The sequence below is a fragment of the Panthera uncia genome (genome assembly GCF_023721935.1).
Source record: "Panthera uncia isolate 11264 chromosome E2 unlocalized genomic scaffold, Puncia_PCG_1.0 HiC_scaffold_19, whole genome shotgun sequence".
NCBI lineage: Eukaryota > Metazoa > Chordata > Mammalia > Carnivora > Felidae > Panthera > Panthera uncia.
The window spans coordinates 29,516,625-29,528,908 of NW_026057588.1; positions in this window are offsets into that span (position 1 = coordinate 29,516,625).

Below are 12,284 nucleotides of genomic sequence, written 5' to 3' on the forward strand. Positions count from 1 at the left end.
GTCTCGCAAAGTTTTAAAAGTCCAAACGATCCTCGCGTCCCCGGGGGCTGGTGAGCACCCAGGCTACAAGTGATCATGACATCTGCGTGCCAGGACCCGGGGTGACAGAGGGGCCTCCATCTGGAGAGCACAGTGAATCACACAGCCTGGCTCTTGAAGCTTCTGCCTGAAAGCGAAGGCGGGTTACTTCGGCTCACCTTCCGTTGGCCCGAGCCATCTCGTGGCCGAGCTTGAGTTCAAAAGCAAGAGGCTGCATGTGCCTCCGGCAGGGAGGGCGGCTCCGAGGGACACCTCTTGGGCCCACGTCAAATTCTTTCCACCCTGTCCTATTGTGGCTTCGACAAGCAGGTTCAGCCCCCACTCCAGACCTCTTGCTTCTTTGATGTATTGACCTGGGACGGCAGGAGGCACCTGTGTGCACCCACCTGTATGCCGCCTGGAAGTGCCGGGGAATTAGCACCTGTGGGGCTGCCCTTGACCCGCCGGGGGAGTGGACGGATAAAGGCTTCTCCTTCTGTTCTGGAGCAGGTGGTTCCGAGACGCAAGCCTTAAGTGCCTCGGAAGGTCCTAGCAGCATGTAGCTCCCATAGGGACAGTCAACCAAGAGCGAGGCTTTGCTCTTGGTGGTTTTCCTTCTCCCCCTTTCACTTCCTGGTCCTACCCCCTGGGACCATTTCCCATATAGGCCACCTGCATGCAAGCTTTGGCCTCAGGGCCTGATACCAGGAGAAATCAGGCTGAGACACACAGAGAACAGGAGAAGGGAAACACAATCTCTCGCCATTGCCCATATTTACTAGGGCGACTTATTAGGAGACTTCACATAAAATCCCAACGCTAGGATTTTCTCAGAAAATCAGTTCAGACCCAAATTCTGGCAGCGTCCCACAGGCTGGACTTGAATGGGGGTGGCACCTCCCTTGCAATGGGGACCCAAGTTCTCTGTTGAGCACATTTGCTCTCTGAGGGGGACGGCCGTCACTTTTTCATGCTGCCTGTCTGGGTCCCACAGGAAGTTAGTTAGGGGAGTTAGTTAGTCCCGTAGGGACTGTTAGTTGAGCTAGGTAGACATCTATGAGTTCTTGGAAATCTTTTGTATTATAGCAGTATCTTCCTCAATTTTTTTTTTGTCTTTTCTTAGTTTTCTCTTTCCCTGTTATATTTCATTTATTTATTTATTTGTTTGTTTATTTATTTAATTTATGTATTTTTTTACTTATTTATTTATTATTATTATTTTAACATTTATTTATTTTTGAGACACAGAGAGACAGAGCATGAACGGGGGTCATGAGAGAGGAACACACAGAATCTGAAGCAGGCTCCAGGCTCCAAGCTGTCAGCCTAGAGCCCGACGTGGGGCTCGAACTCACGGACCGCGAGATCATGACCTGAGCCGAAGTCGGACGCTTAACTGACTGAGCCACCCAGGAGCCCCTAAGTATTTTTTTAAAGTAGGCTTCATGCCCAGAGTGGCACCCATGCAGGGCTTGAACTTGAGACCCTGAGATCAAGACCTGAGCCGAGATCCAGGGCCGGCCATTTAACCGACTGAGCCACCCAAGTGCCCCTCTTTGTCTTTTATTGTAACACAACCAGTTCTAAGAAACATGGGTGCTGACAGGGCCAGGAGGGTAGGGGCAGCGTGAGGCAGCTCGTGCCTTGTCGCCACTGCATTCCCGGAGCTTCCCCTGCGCGTGGTGTATGGCAGGTGCGGGTGCGTCTAGAATGTTTGCTGTGTGAATGACCAGATGAATGACCGTGTCATCCAGCCTCCAGGGTGACCTCCAGTGGTCCCCAGCTCCTGTCCTTGTGGAGAGCCCTCCCCTTGAGCGTGGGCTGGACTTAGCGATTTACTTTTACTGAATAAAATACGGCACAAGTGATGAGATGCCACTTCGGAGGTTAGACTCGGTCACCAAAAGACTGTGGCTTCTGTCTTGGGCACTTTCTGTCTCTGTCTCACCCATGACTAGCTCCCATGTTGTGAGGTCACCCAGAGAGCTTATGGCGAGGCCCACGCGGCAAGGAAGGGAGGCCTGCCAGCAACCACGTGGGTGAGCAGGGGAGCAGATTATCGAGTCCCGGCTCTGTCTTCAGGGGACTGTAGTCCTAGCCAACCACTCGATCGCAACCTCGTAAGAAACCCTGGGCCACCATCATCTAGATTCCTGACTCACAAAAACTGTGAAATCATCAGTGTCTGTTGTTTGAAGTTGGGAGGTGGGCCAGCCATCTGTTTTTGCAAATAAAGTTTTATTGATACAGAGAAATGACCATTAGCGTACGAATTGCCTATGGCTGCTTTCATGCTCCAACCACAGGGGTCATTGAGTAGTTGTAGTGGAGACCATATGGCCCACAAATCTAAAATATTTACTATCTGGGGGCACCTGGGTGGCTCAGTCGGTTAAGCGGCTGACTCTTGATTCGTCTCAGGTCATGATCTCATGGTTCATGGGTTCAAGCCCCGCGTCAGGCTCTGTGCTGGTGATGCGGAGCCTGCTTGGGATTCTCTCTCTGTCTCTTTCTCTCTCTCTCTCTCTCTCTCTCTGCCCCTCCCGTGCTCTCTCTCTCTCTCTCTCTCTCTCAAAATAAGTAAATAAACTTTAAAATATTTACTGTCTGGCCCTTTAAAGAAAAGTTTGCTGATCCCAGTTTTAAGCTGCTATGTTTTAGGATAATTCTTACGTGGCGATAGATAAGTAATATAAGGACCGACACATCTAGAGCAATGGGTCTAACTGGGCTTGAATGTCTTGAGTTTGGGCTTCCGATTTCAGTTCAGCTCAATTTAATAGGTATTAACGGAGCATCTGTGCACCAGGCCTGGTCTCGATCATATTCCAGAACGCCACATTCAGTCCTTTGTCTACTGTCCTCTCAGGCACTTGCCCAGCCCATGGCGCACTGTAGGTACGCCAGATGTCTGACTGTAGATTTCAACTGGCTTTTCGGCACTGGAATTAGCAGCGTGCTCTTTGGAGCACGCTGGAAGGACTCTGTAATCCTGAGGAGGTGAGCAGAGCAGGCAGGTATCCAGCTGTTCTGTACATGCATGGTTTGTTGTTTGTTCGAATACGGAAACACTCCTACGGCCTGTTGACCTAGCTCTCCCTGCTGCCATCTGGGAACAGTAATAGTTTCTACTACCTGGCATTTTCACGAAGACAGACTGACACACGAAAAGTGCTAAGAATGATGCCTTGGACCCAGTGAGCACTCAGCAAATGGAAAAAAAAAAATGTTTAAACTCCAAGAGTCAAAAGAATAGGCTCAGAGCGGTCATGACAATGGCAAGATATGTATTCAGTTAGCGTTGACTGAGCACAGACGAGGTACCTATGTGGACAGGGCTGGTTTCATGGGCATGTGACCTGTGCACCATGCCCCGTGCTTAGAAGTGCCCCGCACTTGGGGTGCCTGGGTGGCTCAGTCGGTTAAGTGTCTGACTTCAGCTCAGGTCATGATCTCACAGTTCGTGAGTTCGAGTCCTTGCATCGGGCTCTGTGCTGATGGCTCGGAGCCTGGAGCCTGCTTTGGATTCTGTGTCTCCCTCTCTCTCTGCCCCTCCCTTGTTATTTCTCTCTCTCTCTCTCTCTCTCTCTCTCAAAAATAAAAAACATTTAAAAAATATTAAAAAAAAAAAAAAAAAGAAGTGTCCTGCACTTAGTTTCATGCTCTGCTATTGCAATCTTGGAATTCTTAGATAACTTTCAAACAAGGGACCCACCTTCTCATTTTGCACTGGGCCCTGAAGATTGCATAACTGGTCCTGCACACAGAAGTGGACGAGGTATCGGTCCGTCCCTCAGGAGCCCTGCAGGCGTGCGAGGTGGGCACATGGACCCACCGTAATTATATTTCAGAGTTACGCGCATCCTGGGGGAGTGTTGGGCCCACGCGTGCGCTCCCGTGCATCTTGGTTGGTTGGAAACAGCCAAGAAGACCCGCCTGAAGCCGCAAAGGCACCACACAGCAAAGGCGAAGCCTGCCCTCCACCACCACGGAAACCCAGGGAGGAAAACCAGCCGGGAAACCGGCTCCCATGAGGCATCCGCTCAGGGAATGTGGCTTGGGTTTATCTTCCGCGAGAGGAATAAGCTCTTGAATTCTGAAATATTTTTGAAACCTTTGGAAAATCCCACTTTAATCACTGATGACAGTTTGACATTTTTCCAGCTGTTTAGAAGCAGCAGACAAGTCAGGTTGCTCGGCAGGGCACAGGCTGGCATGCTGGGATATGTGTGGGCTCTCGCCTCCCTCCCGATCTCTGGCTCCTCACGGCTTTGAGGAAGAAGGAAGGGGGAAAAAAAAAATCAACCCAGGCTCTTGCAGCGTTCGCACCATCCTGTGCCATCTGCATTTGGGAATTTACTCCTGCAAGTAAAATCTTAATTGGGTAACTATTCCTTTCCTCTCCCCAGATCCGTGGACTCACCTCCTTCTTGCCAGCACACGGTTCTGTGAGCTTTGGTGTCTTTCCTCATTAAATCTGCCCCCTAGTTGGGAGGACTGTTCCATTGGCTCACTGGCCACCAGTGACAACCCATTGTCCCTTACGTGAGTCTCCCACGTGCGTCTGAGACACGGATGTGGATTACAAACCAGGTTACATGGATTATTGGTAAACAAACAAACAAACAAAAAATACGTGCGGGCTCAAATCCCTAGCTCCGCCTTTTGCTCTCCGGGGAATCTTGGGGAAGTTTCTTGGCCTCTCGGTGCCTCAGTTTCCCCATCTGTGAAAGGCCGTGGGGAAAAATAAGTTACTTAATCCGTGTAAAGTGCTCAGAACACATAATGGAACGCTTAGGTGTATAATGATGAATTTAACAGATCTTAAAGGCATTCTTCCCATTTATCATGCAGGGATATACTATTAACCTCCGCCATCATATTCCCCTCCATAAAATGTGACACACACGTGACACTACGGGCAGGTGAGGTTTTAAGCCCTTTACAAATCTTCCCCCAGGACCACGGTTTCTCCCCTTGTACGGATGAAGCAAAGTGAGGCACAGAGAGGTTAAATAACTTGCCTGAGGTAACACAGCTAGTGAGAAGCACATCCCAGCTTTCCTTAATTTCTGCAGGATGCCCTCTTCCTGTGAAGTGGGCCGAAGAGGGCAAACCGTGCAGGTTTCACGATGCCGCTGTTGCGCGGGAAAGCGAAGAAGGCGGCCGTGGGCGGACGCTGAAGCCGCTCCCAGGGAAGGTGTGAGCTGGACCCTGAGCCCATCTCGCCCTCCGAGCCCACCATTCGTGATCTGGGGCTGGGGGGGGGGGGTGCAAATGTTGAGCGTGTGCTCCATGTGTGGCCTGCCTCGTGCTGGACACTGGGTAGAGGGGGGACACAGTGGCATACGAGCTGGCCAACCCCTGCCCTCTGGAGCTTATATTCTCCTGGGAGGATATAAACACGGACACACATAAACAAATTTAAAAAAAATTTTAATGTTTATTCTTGAGAGAGAGAGAGAGAGAGAGAGACAGAGCATGAGCAGGGGAGGGGCGGAGAGAGAAAGGGAAACACAGAACCCGAAGCAGGCTCCAGGCTCCGAGTTGTCAGCACAGAGCCCGACTCGGGACTTGAACTCACAAACCACCAGCTCCTGACCCGAGCCGAAGTCAGAGGCTTAACCGACTGAGCCACCCAGGCGCCCCAGGAACAAATTTAAATAAGTATTTTCCGAGCTTGATAAGAGAATGAGAAGGACAAAACAGGAGGGTGGGAAAGGAAGTCATCGGGGAGGGAGGTGGCCTTGGAGAGAGCCCAGGGAGAGCCGGTTTGAGGACATCACTCACTGGCTTAGAAAGAAATACCAGTCAAGTGGGACGGGCCTCATGGGAGGGCAGACCTATGCACTTGTTTTGATGCTCTGTTCTGGCTGTTTTAAAGTCTGCATAATTTTTTTAAGTTTATTTATTTCTCTGAGAGACAGAGCGAGAGCACGTGTGCAAGCAGGGGAGGGGCAGAGAGAGAGAGGGAGAGAGAGAGAATTTCTAGCAGGCTCCGCACGGTCAGCCCAGAGCCGATGCGGGGCTGGAACCCACGAGAAGAGCGCTTTAAAAAGAGAGAGTGTCCAAGTGCTGGGCCCTTGGACTTCAAGGTCCCCAGGAGGGAATTTAACCCTTCAGCGTAGGGTTTGCTGGAGTAGCTCCGGGGAGCTGAGTGGGCTGCTGGTGACCTGGGTCAGGTTGTCGGGCTGTGACCCCGGGTCATCCGGGTCGTGCTCTGATGACCCAGCCACCGAATGGAGTCCATGCTGGGGCATTGAGACTCAGGCAAAATCCAAAACGGGGCTAGTGCACTAGAATGTTCCAGCATGCCAGAAAATCCCATGTCCCAGTCACGCTGGCTGGGCCCCGGGGCAGGCAGGGCCCCTGGGCGTCCGAGAGGAACCCCAATTTCTATTCAGTGAAATCCTCGGTCTCAAAGAGGAAAGAGACATCAAAACAAGATGCCAAAAGATTGTGCTTCGTTTCCGCATCTGGCACCAAGAAACGAACGCATGTAACAGACAGGCCGAATATCATGAGACGTGATTCTGTTAGGCAAGATGTTTGCATTCCCATTCGTGTTTATGTTCATAGTTACAATTAGCTCATCGACGAGCGCCAGGAGCGTGTGGATAAATACACCAGCCTTCTCGTCCCTTCGTGGGATGATTCTGAGGCAGGCTCTACGTGGTTCCTCTGAAGGCCCCAAGGGGTTGAGGCCCGGTGGGAGCCTGTTCGTCGACACTCTCTTGAATGGCTTTCCTCCCTTTCCTGCCTCATTTTCCCCATCGCCCCAATGAGCTTCCTGGCGTCACCTCCCTCATAGAGTTCCTGTACCCGGATCCTTTGCTCGCCGTCTGCTTTTGGGAACTCAAATGAAGACATGGCTCCACCGTGCCAGGCCCGGATCGACACAACTCGATTTCAGATTCTCGACTTGCCATTCGAAACAGATATTGAAATACTGACAACTTGCCCTGTGACCTCAGGCCAATCACTACCTGTCAGGAGTCTGGGTTTTCACCCATCACGTGAAATCGTGGTCAGGGCTCCACCTTTCCAATATGGCTGTAAACGCCAGAGGCTGTAATGCCTAGGAAAAGAATAAAGACAAGGGATGTATACCAGGCTGGGTGGCTGACCCCTGCTCTGGTGGAGACGTGTGGTCGGTCCTGTCCACGATCCCCTCCCGCTCCTGAGGGCAGCCTCCCTACCCTCTTGAGGAATAACATCTCTCTCAACCCCAGGCCTTGTTCTGGGATGGCTCAGATCCCGCCCTGGCTTCAGGGGTAAGAGTGTGACCCTGGCCCTGCTAGTAAGTGTATTTATTGCCACGAGACACAGTGATGGGTTCAAGACTGATACAAGACTCAAGTTACGTCCGTGATACTAAATTCTGTTGCTGTCGCTTTTTCACCCTGCAACTATTGAGAAAAAGGGATTCTGTTTCTGTCAGGGAAAGCCGAACGTATGGGTTATAGACATGGGGATGTGGATGGTCATCTTGCCACCCCAAAGGGAAGATTCAAGTAGGCAATGGAAGGAACACGGAGAAAGGCAGAACGGAGACACGCAGGAGGGACCGGGGAAGGAGAGGGAGAAAATGAGCCTGATGACGTTTCTTACACACGGCTGGAAGTCCTGGATCCAACCACGCCTGAAGTCCACACAGTTGCCTTCTTTGCTTCAGTCGGTTCGAATTGGGTTTTTGCTTCCTGTGACCGAGAAGCCCCCAAGATATATGTACTAAACGTGAGATGATTAACAATATTTGAGGTCTCTTTCAGTTCTGCTTTTCCAGCCAGACTGTAAGGTCCCCAAAGGCAGGAAGCAGGCTAGATGTTCTGCGGTCAGCAGGCTGAGAGATCTGTGTTGCCTGGCGGCCGAGCAGAATGTCGAATACGGGGAGCCAGGGACCAAAGGCCTGGAGAGCTGGAGGAAGGGAAGGGAGCGCATGGAGACAGGGCAGGTTGATTGCGTGTTCAGTCCCACATTACTCTCAGGAATCTACGCCAGAGGCTTGAGGCTAAGTTACGGGTAGTTCAGATACCTCATGGAGCTCGTGGTTGAGTGGAGAAAACGGGTATGAAGCAAAAGTCATCACGGTAATAACATATGATAGATACGGACGTGGGGCGTGCGTGCGTGTGTGTGCCCTCCTTTCCCCTCGAGGCTCTTGAATTGTCGCGGGAAGGTTAGGGTCACCCAGGGAGAAGTCTGGAAAGCTGGTTGGGGGCTACCTGGCAGTGTTCAGAGCAACAAGACCATGGCGCTCCGGCCATCGGATTGCTTCCATGGAAGGACGTGCGCCTGGTGCCTTCAGAGTCATTTGCTTGTGATGGGAAACGGGGAGAACGCCACCAGAGTGGGTCAACCCACTCCGACGGTGGCCTTGCCTGCACGTTTCCCCCTACGGTTGCTCTCTGTAGGGAGTGGAGGGGGCTGAGGCTGATAGGAGGTGAACGTGCTAGACGATCAGGTGTGGGTTTTCTTTCACGTTGGCACGAGGCCTGGGAGAGGAATGTGCTCTGCGGGGTGAGCATGAGGGAGGGCATCTCATGCCTCGCTAATAACTGGCCTCCAAGAGTGGGTGTCTGTCCCCATGGGCACAGGCCATGTGTCTAATTGCTGTCCTAATAAACTGCCCTCCCAGATTAGCTCCATCTGTGCTGGAGAAGGAACATGGCCCCCAGTGGCTGGAGCCCAGGATGCACCGGAAAAAGATGGGGGGGGGGGGGGGGTAGGGAGATTCGGAGCAGGGGTTTTGGGGTCAGACAGACCCGGATCCTCACTCTGTCCCTTACTACCTGGGTGACATTGGAGAAGCCACTCAGCCTCTCTGGGCCTCGGTTTCCTCGCCTGTAAAATGAGCAACCTCTTGCAGGGTTTTCCCACCAACATGTAGTTGATGGTGGGATTAATCCCAGAGCAGAGGGATTGGATAATGTTGCTTTTCGTTGACTTTTTCTCATTTTCTCTCTCTTTTTTTTTTTGGACCACAACTATGTAGATCTTTTGAATGAAGGGTGAGTCAGTGAGTGGTTTAGAACACGAAAGGGTTGGGGGCGCCTGGGTGGCTCAGTCGGTTAAGCGTCCGACTTCGGCTCAGGTCATGATCTCGCAGTTCGTGGGTTCGAGCCCCGCGTCGGGTTCTGTGCTGACAGCTCGGAACCTGGAGCCTGCTTCGGATTCTACGTCTCGCTCTCTCTGCCCCTCCCCTGCAAAACTAAACATTAAAAAAAAAAAAAAGAACACGAAAAGACTGAAAGACTGGTAAAGGGAAGAGGGGAATAGACAGAGTGGAATTTAGAGGCAACCAGCAGTCATTTTGGGGACACTGGGTCCAAGGATCGGTGAGAGAAATACCAGTCTTCTTTGGGAGCAACTTGGGAGCCCAAAGGTCTCAGGCAGGCCACAGAAGCCGGGGCTGGGGCGGGAAGTTCCATTCGGGGCCACCCTGCATGAGGGAGAAGGGGCTGGTGCTATATTTGCCGTCAGAACTGGAGCAGGACAGCAGAAGGGGAGAAGGATCTCGAGGAGCAGGAGAGGGTCTGGCCACAAGCCATGGAGGAAGGCAGAGGAGCGGCCAGGACAGGCACCCACACCAGAGGAGGGCCCCGGCTCACCTGCATAGTCCCTCCTTTGTAAAAGGAGAAATAGAAAGAAACTGTATTTTTTAAAATTTATTTTTATTATTTATTTATTTTGAGAGAGACAGAGACAGCACGAGAGGGGGAGGGGCAGAGAGAGAGAGACAGAGAGAGAGGACCCCAAGCAGAACCCACGCTGCCATTGCCGAGCGCGATGTGGGGCTCGAACTCACGGAACTGTGAGACAATGACTTGAGCTGAAACCAAGAGTTGGATCCTTCACCGAATGAGCCACCGAGGAAAGAAAGAAATGTATTAATCTCAGACCCTCCCCGCCCCCCCAAGTATCTCTATCCAGCCCCGTTTCCTGATTTGACGAGAGAGCCCTGCAGGGAGGGACATCGCTGTCTCAGGTTGGCAGTAAACCCAGCGCCTGGCACCTACCGAGGTCTGAAAAATATTACCATTCACCCAGTTTAACCCGAATATAAGCTGGGGCCCTATGTGGCTCAGTCTTACTTTGCTGTTGTATTTAGAGGAATAGAGTCCGAAATTAAAGCAACAACAACAGAAACCACACAGGGTTTTAAAAGGATCCTAATCTTTACTTGTGGCTCTTAAAATACTTCCATGTGGATTCAATTCGTGATCCAGAGTGCCACTTCCTAAAATCCCTTTTTCTCCTCCCTTCCTCACACCCCCCCGCAGCTGCCATGGAGATGGTCATTCTCCAAATGCTGTCCCCAAATCTGTTCCTCATCTCCAGCCTACATGGCATTTCCTCTTCCTCCTTTCCACATGTCACACGTCACTGCCTCTTGCCAGATGTCCCTGGAATTTCTGCTCTGGCCAAAGAACGTGCTGGAAGGGTTGGAGAACACATGAGCTCTTTGCGTCAAGCTCTTCCTTATTCTCTTCAAGGGGATTCACGCAGACATCAGTGATCGAATGAACAGACAGGGGAAGACTTGGTTGACAAAAGGATCTGGGTTTGGATCCTGGATCTTCTTCTTCTTTTTTTTTTTTTTAATTTTTTTTAATGTTTATTTATTATTGAGAGAGAGAGACAGAGCCTGAGCAGGGGAGGGGCAGAGAGAGAGGGAGACACAGAATCTGAAGCGGGCTCCAGGCTCTGAGCTGGCAGCACAGAGCCCGACACGGAGCTCGAACTCACGGACTGTGAGATCATGATCTGAGCTGAAGTCAGATGCTCAACCGACTGAGCCACCCAGGCGCCCCCTGGATCTTCTTCTTGTTCACCATGTGACTTTGTACAAGTTATGAAACCGTTCAGAAAGTCAGTGTCTTTGTGAGCAAAACAGGGTAAGATACACTTACCCCAGAGAATGTTTAGAATTCAATGAGTTAATTCATTTAGACACTATACCAGTGCCCAACATGGAGTTAGCATGAATAAGCGTGGGCTAAATCATCACCATCACCATCCTGAGATTTTTTTCCCCATCGACAGGAAGAAAAATGCTGACCCTCTTCTGCTCCAGGGGAGAGGGCTCGGTTTCCCTTGACACCTCCTCCCTCCTTCCCCTCCTTCTTTCCTCCTTTTTAAAAAATTTTATTCACTTATTTTGAGAGAGAAAGAGAGAGGATCCCAAGCAGGCTCCACACTGTTAGTGCAAAGCCCGACGTGGGGCTCGAACTCATGAACAGTGAAATCACGACCTGAGCCAAAAGCAAAAGTCAGATGCTTAACCAACTGAGCCACCCAGGCATTCCCTCTTTCCTCCTTCTTATTTCTCTTCTCCTTCCTCTTCTCCACCTTCCCATCATTATCACTATTGTCACCATTATAGGGCTCTGGAACCAGGTTGTCTGAGTTCAGATCTTGCCTCTACCATTTATGGGAATCCAGGGAAACGACTTAACTTCTACGCAACTTCTCGCTCTTGAAAAAGGGTTAATAATGATACCTACCTTATAGAATTGCTATCAGAATTACAGCTAATACCATATACAAAGAGCTTAGAAGAATATTTTCCTACGGTAGGTACCCAACAAGTGTTATTTTGTCGTATATGGAGGGTAAAGGCAGAATCCGGGTTTGGAGCCAGTTCTGACAGCGAAATCTACCTTTGTGACAACTCTCCTGCCTCCTTCCTTAGTTTTGCTCTGGGGCCATTGGTAGCGACAAGAGCGTTCCCTCCCTGTATGCCCAAAGGTATTGAAAACAGAGTCTTGAAGAGATATTTGTAGACTCACATTCAAAACAGCGTTCTTCACAATAGCTAAGGGGGGCAGGAACTCCCATGCCCATGAGTGGATAAACAAAATGTGGCCTATGCGTACAATGGAATATTATTCAGCCTTAAGAAGGAAGGAAATTCTGACACCTGCTATGACTCGGATGAACCGTGAGGGCGTTATGCTAAGGAAATGACCCAGTCACAAGAGACAACTGTTGCATGACTACTTCTCGGAGGTACTTAGAATAGTCAAATTCATGGGGACAGAAAATAGAATGGAGGTTGCCGGAGGAGGGGAGAGGGAGGAGGGAGTCGGTGTTTAATGGGGATAGACTTTTATTCTTTTCAAGATGAAAAGAGTTCTGGGGATGGACGGTGGTGACGGCTGCCCAGCAATGCGAATCTACTTAATGGGGCTGAACTGTACAGTTAAAGAGTGATGATGGGAATTTTTACATTGCATGTATTTTACCGCAATAAAAAAAAAAAA